Source organism: Pterocles gutturalis, unplaced genomic scaffold (genome assembly GCF_000699245.1).
Source record: "Pterocles gutturalis isolate BGI_N339 unplaced genomic scaffold, ASM69924v1 scaffold52023, whole genome shotgun sequence".
In the NCBI taxonomy this organism is placed as follows: Eukaryota; Metazoa; Chordata; class Aves; order Pterocliformes; family Pteroclidae; genus Pterocles; species Pterocles gutturalis.
In genome coordinates this window covers 1-11,089 of record NW_010122490.1, presented here as the reverse complement: position 1 = coordinate 11,089, position 11,089 = coordinate 1, and the positions used below count along the sequence as shown (strand labels likewise).

General features: G+C 37.4%; 1 pseudogene; it reads right to left on the bottom strand.

Annotated features, from left to right (window-relative positions):
* Nucleotides 1–8,426: 8,426 nt before the first annotated feature.
* LOC104464712 lies at nt 8,427–10,814 on the bottom strand (annotated as a pseudogene).
* Between the last annotated feature and the right edge of the window lie 275 nt (nt 10,815–11,089).

Here is an 11,089-nt window from a genome sequence, read left to right as displayed (position 1 = left end):
TGCATTAAAAAAAAAACAAATAACAGTCACACAAAAAGACCTGACGACAACAATAGTAGAGAGCAACAAGGTGACATCATTAAATTTTCCATAAAGAATACCAGTGGGATTCTTATCACCTGTATCAGTTATTTTATATTAGTGTTCATATTCCCTGAATACCCTTCATATGAAGGTCCCCAAATGCTTTACAAACATCTTTAATTTGCCTCAAAGAAAGTCAGACACAGCTTTGAGTCTCTGAAAACATCCTCTGTGCTTTCACGGTGGCTACCATCCACTGGAAGATAAATCAGGCTTTCATCACCAGGAGTAAGTCAGTCTGAGCCCCCGAGAGCTGAGATAGCAGGCAAATACGGAATGCAAAGGAGTGCTGGGTCCAAGGATTCCTTACGATGCTCTTCTTGTTCTGAAGTCCTACATATTCTTCAATTAATCCCTAGACAACATGGATTTCCAGTTATACTTCGCTGTATATTTCTCAGCTTCTAAAAGTAAAGCCTTTCCTTCTGATCTAATGGTTGTACCATGACCTATTTATCTACATACTGCAGTTCTGTGCTTCTGTGTAGCTTAGTTGGATTCAAAGTCTGTTTTTAATACAAAGCAATGCAGTTTTAACCAATTTGGTTTGACGACCACTTGATACAGCTTAGAAAGGGAAAGTGATCACCGACTTACAAATTACATAACCCAGCCATCCAACATAAGCTGTATGAAGCGCTCTTGTACAGGAAAAAAAGGAGATAGGGGAGGAAAAACCAGGAGTGGGCAGAAGTGTTTTGGTTAAAACAGAACAACATCAATCATTTCCATCCTGAAATAGGCTAACAGCTAGAACATTAATAATTATCAAAGAAACAGGGGAAAAAAACCTCCGCTCATTAGCAAATAAAGGTGTTGCAAAGCATTAAATACTTCCCACCAGCTGACAAGGGGGCTGTGATTTATAATAGTGTGTACTGATATATCGCTTTCCATAATTAGTAAAAGTGACTCTGGTACTGCTTACAGCATTATTTTGATCAGAGCCTTGAAAAAATACTATTGAATAACAACAACAAACACCAGGCACAACAACAGGAAAACACTGTATCATGCTCTCAGGCTAACAATATCCAGTAAGAAAGGCAAAATCTGTTTGGACACATACCACCTCATTTCACAATAGCATCCTAGTGTGCGTTATTACTAGTGTAGCTCTAGGAAGATCACAGATATAAAACATTCCAACTGCATAAAAACCAAGCCAGAATCAAAGACTAATTATTTTGCAACAAGTTACTCATCATCACTCTTCTCTTCCTGAAGTACCAAACTAACCTCAGTCTTCTAAAGTGTCAAAGAAATTCAACTAACCTTCAAGGGAATTATACTGGCACAAAGTGGCACATCTGGCAAATTCTCAGCTGCCATAGATCTTTCCAGTAGTGCAAAGAAAAAAAAAAAAAAGGTAATTTTCATTTCCTTTTGTTCTAACCACTAGAGATCAAAACCACTTTTACAGTTATACATGATAACAATAAAATTGACTATTGTAACTCCTGCCCCCCTCTTACATTTTGTTACAAGCAGTTTTTTCCTCCCCATAGCTTTTCCAGTGCTTTTTTCCCCCACCACTGCAATATCAGGGATAATCTGCCACCACTGCCATTGTCAGTCACTAAAATCAACCATGCAATAACAAAAGTGAATATTCTCCAGGCAGAGAACTGAGCAATAATTAATAACTATGGCAGTGGGAGGCAAAGAGGTAACCACCTGTTTCCCAGTCATATTAAAAAAAAAAAAAAGAAAAAAAGAACATTAATGTATTTCTGAACAGCAAAGGCATTTCACCAAAACATTTGCCTAAATTTTGCACAAAATTAAAAGCCCGTAAAGGGCATTTTTGCAGACTGCCATGCAAACAACATTAGTCACTAGCTGTGTAATACTTGGCAGCTACAAAGCATCTCTGTCCAAAGAGCCCAATGCACTTGAGACACATTTAGAATAGAAACTCTCCCCAGAAGTAGGTTAAGTATTATTATCCTATTTTATCCATAAGGAAAATGAGGCACAGAAAAATCACACATCCTGTTCAAGGTTACAACAAAAATTAATACGAAAAGCAAGAATAGAATCCAAGTGGCCCAGCTGCTATTTTGTGCCTCACGTACAAGAAAACACCAGTTCGTGCATCATTCATTTCTCCAGTGACAGGAATATGAAGTCCCATGGTTTATCCACACAGGAAAGGAGTCCACAGCTGGTGATCCCTAAGAGCCTTTCCACTCCGGCTCCCTCTCTTACAAAGCAGATTAAAATGCACTCTTCAGAGTGCAACAGAAATATCCTTGTAGGGACTTGCCACTTTGCTTCAATTTTAATCTTATTTTAGTTTTTATTTGTTCCCTTCTGTAAGCAAACCAGGGCATGTCGGTCACTTCAAATCTTTTCTTTAAGTAACTTCTTCAGAGCTCCTGCTCGCTGACAGTACCAGTATCTCAAGCTGCAACACTGACCTGCCCACTCTCACCCCAGCAAGCACAGGTGATCTTCAAAAGCAACTTCCAGAAGCAGCAGGCAAGCAGATGATCCAGTTACGTGATACAGTTTTCCTCAATGCCACACATTTGTCACTGATATTACAGTATACCTGAAAATAAAATGTTTCCCAATTTGGGTGGATGAAATCTCAGCAGAATAAGCTGGATCTCCATGCAACAGTATGTCACAATATTACAACATCGCATTTTTTGTAGAAAAAAGTCCTGAAAGGACAAAATCTTGGCCACCTGCCTGAATTTCCAAAGAACTGCCAACATAATAACTCAGTTACATTGTCCAAGCTCCCATAAAACTACATTACATTCAAAATGTTTGAGCGCATCCAAAAATTAAAATTGATGTTCCTTGGAATGAACACTTCATTTTATAATCAAGATGAACAACAAAAAAAAATTACTTCAACAGTGTTCCTCTACTATTATGGTTAACATTTAATGTCATTTATTGTCATTAAACTCAATATTTGTGTCTAATCAATACTAAGCTACCAAGGGCAGTCCTAACAAGTCTGGACTTTCTCTACAGGCTCTATTGATTTATTTTTTTGAGACCTACAACAAACACAACTTATACAAATAATTAATCAGGGAACATATCAAAATAATTTAATAAACAGAAACTATATATTCATTTTCTCTTCTGTCATGTGACAGAAAGTCATTTAAACTCATTAATGGTAATTATCTAAACAGTTCAATTTTAAATTTATGTAAAAACAAGAGGAAGATACAAATTAACAAATTTAAATCCAAATATTTTTAGTGTATTTCAACATGCAGACCAACAGTAATTTTTTTCATTTTGTGTTTGCCAGCATATTACTTTTAAATAAATTTATGACAATTCCTGTCCTGCCTTGTTCACTTGGAACATTTACAATAGCCTGATACTGTAAAGTCTATGCAAGTTGCCATAATCTTCTTTTCACAGACGAGTACACTAAACAATTTGATCTAAATCCTACTCACCCAGATAGTCAAAGTCACAAAAGTTGATTTTTTGCTTTCTGCTTTAAGTGGTAGATAACAGCCTTCCCAAACACACAGTTATGTTTTTTAAGAACTGTCTCATGATGATAAAACAATACCACCACCACTCGCATACACCTACACATGTAGGTTCAAACTACAGAAGCGTGGGAACTGGAGGAAAGCAGAGAGACAAATGCAGCTCTGAAAACAGCAGAGCACAGGACACTGCATTTCAGTGGAGTTAACGTCAAGGAAAAAATTGAAAGTAACATCACCTGTTCAAGACTACAATAGTTCTAAATTTCCCCCACTTCTACTGCTGGTAATAATATTATTTGAAAGTCTGAAAACAAACTCTCTACTGCAAAGGGAAGGAAAAAAAAAAAAAAAAAAAAAGGAAAGATGACTTACAGAAGTCTAATACTGTTACCACCCAACAACTCAGGGAAGCCTTAGTTTGCTGCTATCCAACAAGCTCAATGTTTCTTAAGTCTAGTAGAAAGAGTAATTCTATGGTGTTGGTTTGGCAGCTGATCCATTTTGCACATACTCTTCAAATACACAAACAAATGAAAATAAGCAAAAAATCTCTACCAGTGATTATAACTCAAATATTGGGCATGAACTACTGGATAGCACCCCATTAAGAGCCAGGAAACTTGCCCAAAGCATTTGCTTTGCTCAGTGGACATATAATATGCTGTATATCTTCTGTTCCACTGGAGTACATGGAAACACCTTAAAAGACACTGCCTCAGGCATGCACAGGGCGAGGGGGTACAAATGCTTTGCCAAGGGCAAAGAGGATGAACAACCACACACTACAGGCAATAAATAACCTCACTAAAGGAGCAGATGGAAAAGAAAAGTTTATGCCATTCAAAGAATGAGTTCAAACTCCCTTATTCCAAAAACCTGCTGACCGACAGCTGGGTCAGACAACCACACCATCACAAGCTTTATTAAACATTTTATATACGCATAAGTATATAATGTTGGTTCAATCACATCAAGTATTTTTTCCTCCACAAAATTCTTCTGTCACCCAGTACTGAGAATAAATACGAAGAAACACACAGTTGCTTAGTAAATGATGCTCATCATGGTCTCATCTACTGCAGAAAACAAGAAGCGCTAAGGAAAGATGAAGGCCAGAGGGAGGGCCCTCATTATAGAAGTGTCCTGAAGAGCAACAGAAGCAAGTTCTTCCAGTGCTCTGTCACAAATATGAAGTCACACCTCTTTTTTTAAAAATCAAAACTTAGTCACTATTTCCATCTAGTAAGTGACTTTAAAAAATTCCTTTCATCTCACCTTATAGCTGATGCATTCTACCCCATGGTAGTTCCCCTTGAATTCCACTATAATGCAAGAAGCAAGTCCCTGGTAAGCAGAGGTAAGGCAGCAGCACTCTGCAGGTGCAGTCCTGACTCTTCCAAGCAGTATCAGGCCACACACGTACAAAGCAGAAACCCTTCCCACTGCTACTGTCATCTTAGATTTCAGCTGCTCAGACACAACAATCATATTCTAAAAGGAAAAACAGCTGAGGTGTACATAACTACTAAAATGAGAAATCAACTACAATTACTAAACAGAGCCAGTCCACATAAAAAATCCTACTGACTTCTGCAAACTTCCTAACTTACCGATAATCCTTTATCTGCATTACCTGCACATCGTTCTAGCTCATTTTTGTCTTATCTAGTATTGTATCTTCAGTATTACATTAGAGGGCACACATAGCTCCTTCTAGGAAACAGCACTTTGACTGTAATGAAGAAAACATCTTTTCTTAAATAAAATTGAAGAGGAGGAAAAAAAAATTATCAAGTAGACCTAAATACCGTTCTCTGGCTCCTACATGCCTTCATGCACCCCACAGTCAAGGTAACTTCTTTATATAATTTCTACTGATACATAAAAGAAGCTAAAGCAAAGAAGAAAAACCATTTGTCTCTTGCTTGCAATAAGAGCAACTTCAACTTCCTGTCTTTTTCAGCTCTAGCTTGTGAGCTCTGTTAAACACTTGGAAAAGTAAAGTTCCTCCACAGCCACGTGTGTGTGTAATTAATGCATTTGACAAGCCGTTGTGTTCCCAAACAGCTGCTTCCATTATACGGACAACTTTGCCATCTGTAAAACTACCAGGTAAACTACAGTAAGTAAATATCAGGGTAGCAAGTGCTAATAAATAACAAGCGCTGCCAACACAACACACTTCTGTAAGGAAAGTTTTAATTTTTCCCACTTGTGCGCTTCCGTACCCCTGGAGCGGGCAAACTTCAGACACTCAGAAACAGTTGTAACTCTTAATTGTTCTTTCAATTTTAGATTAAAAAAAAAATAACAGCATAGCTTTTTTTTTCTTAAATATATAGTGTTATGTATAGTGCTTTGACATATGGAACAACAATTTGCTTCTCATGAGATAGCCCAGTTATTATTAACGACCTTACTTACTAGTGTCCTACAAGCTACTACTACCAGCCTCCCCGTGTTTTAAAAATATACAGAATGCACTGAAACATGCAACACAGTCTGTGTACTCATTTTCCCTATTTCATGAATGTCCTTTTGGAATTGCACCATACCCTGAAACTCTACTCCTCTATCCTCCCCTGGCAGCCATGTGGCTATTCCTGCCATCAGTAATGCATGAACAATCAAAGAGAGAGGAAAATGCCCTTATCTCAGCTCATCAAAAATACAAGCAAGCAAGCCACAAAGGGGTCACAAATTAAAAATTAAATGCAGAAAGACATAAAATGTATTGACACATCACCACATCTAAATCCTCCCTTCGAAGCAACAGCAAACACCAGACACACAGAATAAGAGAAAGGGGTCAAAAGATGCAATGAAATAGCTATTCGAGCAGTGGATTTAGCAATGAGGAATTACACAGCAACATAAATGAGCATCAACAAGGTCTCTGCTGCTCATGGTAAATCCAGCAGCTAAGGCCCTCACACAGGCAACAAATCTGCTGTTAGAAACAGGGGCAACCTACCCATCTCTGCTGGTTATTGCAAACCCTAGAAAGGATGCTAGTGAAGTTCAGAAGAACCATTATCTTTATAGCTGTGAAACAGAAGTCAAAGACAACAGAGGTAAAAGAAAATAAAAACAAAACTGTTTTTCCCCTGGAACATTTAACTGCGTATATGAGTGCACAGGATAGTAAAACTTTCCGCTTTCTGAAATCAGAATCCAGTACTACAAAAACTGCTCTTCAAAGCTCCATAACACTCTAAATTAACAAAAAACTCCATTAGAACAACTCTGTCAGAGCTATTTCATTATTAACTGAGTTCAGTGTGATTATGACCTAAAAAAGTAATTAAATCCCTGAAGTTAGTGGAGTTAGAAGTTTTCATTTATACATGAAACCATGTTAGATGGTTTTATTTTTTTCTGAAAGTAGCAAAAGAATTCTTTTTTTTCCACTGACAATAATCTGCTGCTAAGAGCAAGAAACACAAGCAAACGTTTTCTCAATTAATAAATCTTTACTTAAAAATCCTTCCTGTCCCCCATTTTCCAACCACACCAAATTTCTATCAATGCTGAATTCTATTAATTTTAGAAGATGTTAACACATATTTGTATTCTGAAAAGTGACTGTACAAACATTACTGTGGTATTCATACAAACATCATTATAGTATTCTGTTTTAAATATGAATAATATCAGACTGGCCAGCTCAACGTATAACAGGAATTTGCCTATGAAGTATTCATGTAGTCTGAAAGTCTTCCTTGCTCACGTACCATAATAAATAAAGTGGAATAGTTTCTTTTACTGCCCTAATATTTTCAGATTTATTATTCCTGCTTACTCCTGCAGTCTTGTATAAGGTTGTTAAAACCTACTGGTGAGAGATTCCAGAGCTGTAACAATTATCATAACAGAAACAAATCCGTCTTTTACATTTTGTAACAGACGACTAGTATTTCAAGCATAATTTTAAGAAAGCTTTTAAACACTTCCATTCATTTTTTTCATGTGAATATTTCTATAGAAAGTAATAAGCATGCTCAAAATTTCAGGGCGAGAACTGGCAACCTGAAACATAACAATGCTCAGAGAGAGACCGGTAATAATTGCAGTAATGCAATGTTTACTTATTTAATAAAATCAGATGCGAGGAAAAGAGTATTTATGACCCACAAGTAGACTATATTCAGAACAGAGAAGAAAAGATACCCATCCAACTTCTGTCTCTAGATACATACACTATACAGGTTTATGAAACTGAGTTATGCTCACGAGAAAGAAGTTCCTTTCAACAAAAACAATTAATTTTTTAAAAATGTAAAAAACTGCACTAACATTATCTGCCTTTTTTTTTTTTTACATTACTTAAAATTCAATGCAATACATACAATCTGAAAACACTTGGTATGCCAAAGCTGTTATATACGAAGTTACTTCTGAGACAACATGCAAATGTTTTTAGCAGCAGAAAATGGTATGGAAAGGCATCACGATTGCTGATGATGACAACTTCCCTGTATGTTTCTTTCCTAGAAATCAGTTTGGAGGTCAACATGAGGTCTTGATTCTCTGCTTTAATATCCCACTGCCCTCAGCTACAGTGTTTACTGCCAAACGCAAGGACACAATATACTTTTATTTTGCATCTACATAAGATGCTAAACAGCTAACATAGAAAGTATTGTTCTGCTTCGGAGTTTGAAAAACAAGGGCATGCCTCAGCATCACAAAAAAAGTCTCCTCTCAAAACACCACTTCTACCCTTGAAAGTATGTTATGCTCCTCAACTTCATAAAAAAACTCAGCAATTCTGGCAGTCTCAAACACTCAGAAGTCTACTGTATCACAAATCAAACATTCTGTACTAATACACAACTAAATTACACTGATGTATTCTGTTACCTTATTTGACCATTTGTAGGCTTGAAGAAGTTGGCTGTAAAGAGGTGTTTTGTCCTGTACAGGATCTAGGCTCAACAGCCCGCTGTTGTGCAGGGGGTGGTTCTCAGATGGTTTACCAACTAGGTTGCTTAAACGCTCCAGTTCACTGAAAGAAAACAGAACAGTATTTTTTTTAAGTCAGACCTGCAGATACAGATATCTGAGATGTACAATCCTCCTGCAGGGACAGCAATCACGCATGAACTCTATTTCAACATCTCAGCAAGTTTGTAACACCTTCCCAATGCGATAAAAACCATAATCACTCTAATTATGCAAACAATTTAAAGTGGTCTGTTTCAGCCATTAAGTTCAGTGCTTCTTAGGAGAGAAAGTACAAGTCAAGAGTCTTTGTAAGACAACCTGGAAAGAGTCAAACTACAGCAGGTCCAGTTTGCAAGCACTTCCAGAACCCAAAGCATCTTGTGAGCAATGCATACCCTCAGAAACTACAAAATTCCAACTTTAGCATTGTCTGCAATACTAGAAGTATTTTTTTAACCACCAAGCAGGCAGATGCCTCATCATTTCATTAAAGAACTAGAAATTAACATTGTCCTCATGTAAATATACAGAAGAACTAGCATTAGTCCTAAACACAGCGATGGTCTTGCAAAGTCTGTGATTACTCTAGGCAAGTACATGCATTCCAAGGTCTCAGGGCAAGGAAGCATCTTCTGATTTCCATGAGAAATTTGTACATTTGTAGACATGCATAAAATACTCAACTAAAGCATAATAAGCACCATTTTCTCATGGAAAAAAAAAAAATCACTGTGAAATGATCTATGATTGCTTCAAATCTCATTTGTCAAACCACTACATTTAATAATAACAAAAGTTAAGCAATTTTTAAAACTTGCATTAATCAACTGTAGAAGAAAGACTGGCTACTTTGTACAGATATAAACTGCAGTTTTTCCAGTAACATGACTAATCAGGTGCCTTTCCTTTTGACTTCTGAATGTTACATCCTACTCTGAACTTCAGAACTTCCACTAAATTAAAAGCAGGATTCAGACCCTTCAAAGGGTGACTTCTGAAAATCTCTGTAAAGAAAAATCCCAAATATCTCAATTTGCATGTAATGAAGGTTATGAAAATAAAGGCCAACAATCAGGAAACTGACAGCTAAGAGACTTCTGCACTTTACTACCACAAAATTCTCCTTTATTAATCATCATTCCTGCAAGTTTAATGGCTTATATTCTTTCTAAGCCTCTGGTATTGTGAGCAAAAAGAATAAAATAAAAATGAATACACATATTAACTAAGAATTTGCTGAACAGAGATCCCAATCAGTACTTTCATTATGTGATCCACTGATGACGTTAACACACCTTGGAGTAATCCCTTGCTACTTGAAATCTGTGGTTCCCAAACACGTAACAGAATATGTAACACTTAGATGCTCTATAAATTACTATATTTTTGGAGCACACACACTTAAAAAAAGACAAACCAAATATACTCCAAAATAACCAAAAAAAGTTATGTTGCAAGTAATCAGGAAAGATAGGGTCACCAAAGCACTGATAAGCATATCCACTAATGCTGGGGAAGAGATGGTGGAAAAGGACCTGGTAAAATTTGATGATGAAGCTACTTTCAGGTACAGCAGTAAGGACAGGGACTGACTGCAAAGAATCGCACAAGAACTTCACAGCACTGAAATACTGGATGATAAACTGCAAAGTAGAGGAGTGTAAAATACTACACATGAGACAAGATAGGTCAGAGCCAATTGCTATCTATTATTGTTCGGGAACAAGATTTTGGGGTTATACTAGATAATTCCTGAAAAAGGTACCAAGCAAGACAAGAAGATAACCAAAGGAACGGCACAGCTTCCATTCAGGGAGCCATGAAGCCTCCTCAATGTGTAAACAATAAAAACCGAAGGGATACAACACAAGTCTATAAAGCTGTGTACAACACCATTCACAAGAATTATTATCCACTAGCTCTCCCAATACAAGAGAAGAAGTAGGTAGCAAATTATATTGCCACGATCAGAACTAAAAATCACCAAGGCCCTTGTACACAAAACCCTGAACATTAAAACTCTGGAAGCCAGAAGATATGCTGGGAAAGGGTGTCTACACGCTTGCCCTGCCCTCAGACAGCTCCTTGGACAGGGCTGATGGCTCCCAGGAAGATACAGCAGAACCCTGCACCCTCTGGTAGGATCCACTCAGACCATCTGCCTCCACAGTTTGTTTGTTTACGTGAAACACACCTGCTGGTACCAAACAACGATACTTACACCTGTGAACTTTCCAGCCTTACAAGTTTTGGTAATAAAATGGTCACTTGTGAATCGCTTGAAAGATCCTGAATAGTCAGAGCCTAAAAAGTGATTATTTAAAACAAACAAACTTCACAAAACAGAGAAAAACTCCTTGCAACCAAACTCACTCAGCTTGCCCAGGCAACCCCACCGACAGCTCTTTTTTAAAACAAAACAACGAAACCAGGTAACTATTCCGAGCAGCGCTCATCCCTTCAGAGACTCTGGAATGAAACACCACGGAACGATACCGCACACGACGTCGGAAGGAAGAAAATGGAGCGTTTTCGCGTTTGTTTCCCCAAAAGTTTCTCTAGGAGCGGGAAGGGCCCCG